This window comes from Lotus japonicus, chromosome 5, assembly GCF_012489685.1.
Source record: "Lotus japonicus ecotype B-129 chromosome 5, LjGifu_v1.2".
NCBI classification, from domain to species: Eukaryota; Viridiplantae; Streptophyta; class Magnoliopsida; order Fabales; family Fabaceae; genus Lotus; species Lotus japonicus.
The window spans coordinates 60780835-60786834 of NC_080045.1; the positions used below are offsets into that span (position 1 = coordinate 60780835).

At 37.0% G+C, this 6000-nt stretch overlaps 1 pseudogene; it reads right to left on the reverse strand.

The window, feature by feature from the left end:
- Positions 1-2093: 2093 nt before the first annotated feature.
- Positions 2094-5504, reverse strand: LOC130716995 (trihelix transcription factor DF1-like; annotated as a pseudogene).
- Positions 5505-6000: the final 496 nt, after the last annotated feature.

The following is a 6000-nucleotide window of genomic DNA, read 5'->3' on the forward strand; positions in this document are numbered from 1 at the left end:
TTTTTTAAATTATATTTTCTTGTCAAGTTTCGGTTTTTTTTTTCTTTTCGGAATTTCATATTTGTTAAAATGATTTATGCTGGATCATGAATCAATTCGGCTCAATCGACTTTGTGAGTGAGTTGAATTGAAAAATGAAGCTCATATTTAAGTGAGTTTCTATGGCTCAACTCTTCTAATTTGTTTGGAAGCAAAGTAACCGGATTTAATTCGTGAGCCACTTCATATTTATCTTTGTAAAATAATTTTTTTAAATAAAACAGCAACTTGAGTCATTTATTATTGAAACATTATTTTATATTCATTTTGTTGTGATACATTGAATTTTTTTTTGATAATTTGCTTCACATTTTCTAATTGCATTTTATAATTTTTTATGAATTTTCAATTTTTTAAATAAAAGTGAATGAGCTCATCGAACTCACTATGGGTTGGTTCAGGTTGTAATTTATAATCTTATTTAAAAAGTGAGTTCACTTTATATTTAACGTACTTTGCTCTCAACTTCTGGTGAGTCAGCTTAAGTGAATTAGGCTAGCGCACTTTGACCGAACCTAGCTAAATTAGATTAATATCTTAATTAAATTTGAATGTGAACTCAATCAAAATTAAATAAAGGGTTAAAACTATACCTATCATTTAAATATATTTTTATAAAGTAGTTATACCAATTTAATTTCTTTATGGTTTTATATATTATGTAAAAATCATATCTTCTTGATTTGATGCTGCTTATATTTTTATCAATTCTCAGTAGAAATTTTGTTATAGTGTTCTATCTTATTATTTGTTGTATACGGATAATTGTTTCAAGTGGTACATACTTAATTTCTCGTAGCATCTTAACATATAACTTCAGATGAAGTACTGAAAAAAAAAAAACAAGATGAATGAAAGATAAAATTTTATATATATATATATATATATATATGTGTGTGTGTGTATTGAGAATTGACTTGCCCAATGATGCTAGCTTTGCTTGTAAAAATTGTATAAACAGTATGCATGGTTAATTTGAATCGGGGACAGTAAAACTCAACAATTGAAAGAAAACAAATCAGGAAAAATGAAACTAAAGTGTATATATAAAGAGGAGAATTGGATACCCGGCCACCATATCCTGCTGGATACAAAAATTGAAAGAAAAATATACCTGGTCTGTTATTCCATACGAAATTCCTCCATCATAGCAAATCATCTCAGATACCAAAAGCACTACATAATCTTCATTGCATTAACTTCTAATCCAATCGATAAACGTCCTTTAGAAGAGGCAATTAAGCTAAAAAAAACAACAATCATTTGTTTTTTCCTTCTAAACATGTACATTTATATGAGTATTAGATGATGATGAAAGACTGACAAAAGCACATTAATAGCAGAGAAAAAAGTTGACCCATTTAGACGGTGATGAACCTTCATCTCTTTCTTAGTACTAAAAGGGAAACACACATCAGCTTGTGTGCACAGTGTGACAGGGACAACATCTGCATGCTAGTGTTTTAATTTAGGTTCTTTTCAGAGTGATGAGGTTACTCTCACAACTCACAAGATTCCTCCCAGTGGACCCTCCCTTCAAGGGTTTATGACTCCATGTGTGATGCTGGTTTTTTCTGCTTTCAGAAGGCCTTTCTTACAATGCAAAATGTTGGGTCACTATCCCCAAGGCTACTTTTACCTATGAGCAAACTTCTACGGTGGAACATGTTAAAAACTCGTACACTATATGTCATGTTTTTATAATAACAATTTGCATATATTATTTATAATATACTCTTTATTTTTTCTAAATTCATTTTTTAACTTTGGAATCATGGTATATGAACAAATTATTTTCCTTTTCTTCCTTTAATTTTGTTTTGTTCCCCTCACATGTTCAATGTTAAACATGTTTTACATCCATTTTTTCAGCACATAAAGAAAAATAAAACCCCATAATTATCTGATCTACTATTCTGACAAACGGCTAATGAGTTAGTGCAAATTAAAGAGAAAAGGAAGACAAAGGAAAGATAAGAAGGAAAAGTCAAGGAAATTAAAGCAAGCATAATAAGAAGAGTAACAAGAAGTCAAAATTGTAAAATAGAGAAAAATTAAGACGAACCCCAATTAATCTTCTCCCATTTACACCACCATAAACATAAAAACAAGATTTGAAAATGAAAAAATAAAATAAAATTACAACCTTAATTAAGGTCTCTCTTTTGTTTATTACTCCTCCATTATTTTGGAATCCTCTCTATCTTAAATTCCTCTCTGATCCGAACTTATTTATTATCCAAAAAAAAAATAAACAAATTTATAAACTTGAAAAACATATAATCTTACTGACCAGACCCCATCTCCCCATGTCCATGTGTCATTCCACCGCACTTGTATATTCAAATTCTTCCACAAACTCACACACACAACATACTCTCCATCCACCACCACCGCAACCACCAATACCCGCCACCGCAACCACCGCAACCTCCACTTTCCGACAACCCCTGCACTCTCTTTGACCCCACCTCACTGCTTTTGATAGTTAATTGCTGCTGCATTTTCTTTTGGGTCCATTTTGCACACTACTCAGCTGCTGCAGCAGCAGGCTTGCTTGCCACTATTTCATAATTCCCCCCCACCACCACTACCACTACCACCACTTTCACCCTCTTCATCTTCATCTTCTACATCGTCTTCATCATCTTCATGATGCTGGTCCATGGGGTCATTCTCTGCGTCTTCCATGGTCACATCCCTTGTAATTTTCTGCTGAGGAGGCCACTGCTGCTCCGGCTGCACCATCAATGGCGCTGCCGAGCTCTCCGGCGGCCGCACCACCACCTGACTCTTCTTCTCCCTGTACAACGCATCCAGCTGGTGGAAATAGGGACAAGTCTTGGAATCTTCCGGTCTCTTCTTGTTGCTCTCCTTCACTTTCTTAAAGTACTTGTTGATGTTCTCCCATTTTTCTTTGCACCTCTTGGCATTCCTGTTGTACCCAAGGTTCCTCATTAAGGCTGAGATCTCCTCCCAAAGAGGGCCTTTAGGTCCATTCTCTTGGTACTTTGAATCCAAGCTCGTTCTCAGCTTTATCAATGCCTCAACCTCCACTTTTGGCCACCTAGAAGAGCTCGCCCCCATGGAATTCTCCCCATTATCAGCTTTCACAATTTCCATGCCAGTCACCCCTTGTTGTGGGACCAACCCAACCTGGCCCGCCATCACAGTCTGTGTTGGTGGCGGGCCAGGTTGAGTAACTGGTGCTACTGGTTGCTGTTGTTGTACAATTTGTGCTTGTCCTTGTGCTGGCGTTGGTGCTGGTGGTGGTGCTGCACTTGGTTGTGTTACCGGTTGTGGTGGCCGCGGTGGTTGTACAATGTTACTCAATGCTTGTCCCAAATTTTGCTGTTCAGCTATCTTCTGTAAGAAAGACATTACAGCGGCATCTTTGGCAGCAGCAATGGATCTCTCTTGTGCTAGAATTTCCCTCTCTCTATTGATCCTTTGCATCTCTTGCACTCTCCACGCTTCTTCCCTTGCGGTTCTATCATGTTCGCGCTTCTCTACGGCTTCCAGGAATTTTTTCTGCAGGTCCTCTTGCTTCTCAACCACTTCCTTCATGAGTCTCTCAAAGAAGTCCTTCCATTTCCGCTTCCTCTTCCGCCTCCCTTCGAGCGTTTCATCGGAGGAGGTGGAGGAAGAAGTGGAGTTGGACAAGAGATCCATTGGAATTGTAGGGAAGGAAATTGGGGTGGTTGTGTTGGAAGGGTTTGCTGTTGATGGAGGGAAGTTTGTAGGGTTTGATGTTGGGAATGAAGGGATGGTGTTGGTGAGGTTCATTGATGGGGTGGTGGAAATAGCAATGCCTTGAGGCATGGGTATATTCGGTGGTGTGGTAGTTGTTGATGGAACAGTACTGACATGGGGTAGTGGCATTGGCACTGTTGTTGCTGCAGGTGTTACCACTAGTGCTGGTGGTTGCGGTGGCGGCGGCGGTAGTGGTCTTGAATTTGATGAGTTTGGTGATTGAAGTGAAGGGTGATTCTCAAGTGCTTGTAATTGATCAAAGAAACGATAAGTTTTGCCATCTGATTTCCCACTTCTACCTTCTTTGGTTCTTTTGTGGTACTTGTACACGTTCTCAAATTTCTCTTTGCACTTCTTGGCATTTCTGTGATAACCAAGCTCAGCCAGTTTCCTAGTAGCCAAAAACAAGATAAATGAAAACAAATAAAAAATAAATATTAAATTTCAGAGTTTATCTCATCAGGTTCAGCTAAAAGACAAAGGATATAAAGCATCGGGAGCGTAAGATAAACATCATAGAATAAAAAAAATAAAAATGAGATGAATTCAAGATGCAAGGGTAAATATTAATTAAAAGAAATCAAGTAACTGAAAGTGATGAGATGGGAGAAATTAAAATATGAAAGTTGATGTGATTGGAATTTTTTTTATAACAATTTCCATGAATTGATGAACGGAAATGTCTCCCACGAAAAAAACATGAACCTGAGTTAGATGATTTGAGAAATCTCTTTCCACCTTAGTTTCCCATTGGAGTCGGTAACCGAAGTAAAGAGGGAAGAAAATCTTGCTTTTTGGTTACTCAATTCAAGTGGGGGGAACTTATTTGGAAAAGAGGACATGAATCAAGGTGAGTGTCAGAAAAGCAAATCACACCCAAATCATAGAGCGTGCACAACTCAATTCTTTTAATTTTAGTTTTCAAGTTCAAGCTCCAAAAGAGAACAGAACCAAAAAAATAAAAGGAGGATTTTAAAAAAAAAGAAAAAAACACAAAAGGTAACCACTGGAAAAGGAAGCAAAGTTCAAATGATGGGATTGAAGTTAGTGGAATACATTTCCAGAAATGAAAATTGAATTCCCAGATCCCACATCAATTTTCCATTTTTACTTTAAAAAAAATCCCAGAACCAGAACCTTAAAATTCACATCAATTGAAGTGAATTCGATTAGACAAAGCCATAAAATAGATGTTAGATAATTCACCTGGAGACTTCTTCCCACAAGGGACCTTTAACAGCTGCATCTCGAAACGCCACGTCCATGTCGGAACGTATCCGTAACAGCGCTAAAGTCTCTTGCCGCGGCCACCGGTTGCCGCCGAAGCTACGTTCACCTTCTTCAATTCTCCCCCTCTCATCATCGCCTGAATTTGATCCAACCGCACCACCACTTGTTGCAGTCCTCTCAGCTCCTCCACCTCCTGCTGCCGCTGCCGCCGCCGCAGCATCCCCGGAGCCACCACCACCGCCACTCAACACAGCTGAGTCCCCCAGCATGCTGCCTTCCTCTTCTCCAAAACAGCAATTACAGCAGCAGAAATAGATAGATAGATAGATAGATAGATAGATAGGAGAAAAATTAAAAATATATGAACAGAGAAAGAAAGAAAGAAAAAAATAAGGGTGGTGAATTCTTTGAATTTCGATGGGTTTTTATTTTATGGATATGTTTCAGTTTGTGTATATATCGTATGTGAAAGCGCTCCCTCTATCTCTCTCTTTCTATCTGTTGTGTTGTGTGCGGGGAGGTGAATTTATTATTATTGACCTATTTTAATTTTTAATTCATAGTAATAAAAATATTTTTTTTCCCTTTTCATTATTTTACTTTTACGTGCTTACTTTTATTAGCTGTGGAATCTTCTGTTTTTTTTTTTAAAATTTTGTATTGTTCACCACTTCCCATCTGGGATCGATAAATAACAAAAATGGCACAGAAAAATATATATAGACATCTATTTATTAGTTTTATTCAATTTTATAAAATAAAATAATGAATAAATACAGAGATTTTTGAACAGCTGCACGCAGAGACGATGGAGATGATTGTTGGTTTTTGTCTGTCCAGCTATATTTAGTTAAAGGCCGGAAAATGTAGCTCATCTTTTTTTGAATTTTTCTATATTAATTTGCTCTCGTAATTTCAACACAATACGGTTCGGTGAAAGCTGAAAATATTAGGAATCAAATTTTTAATAGAGTTTAA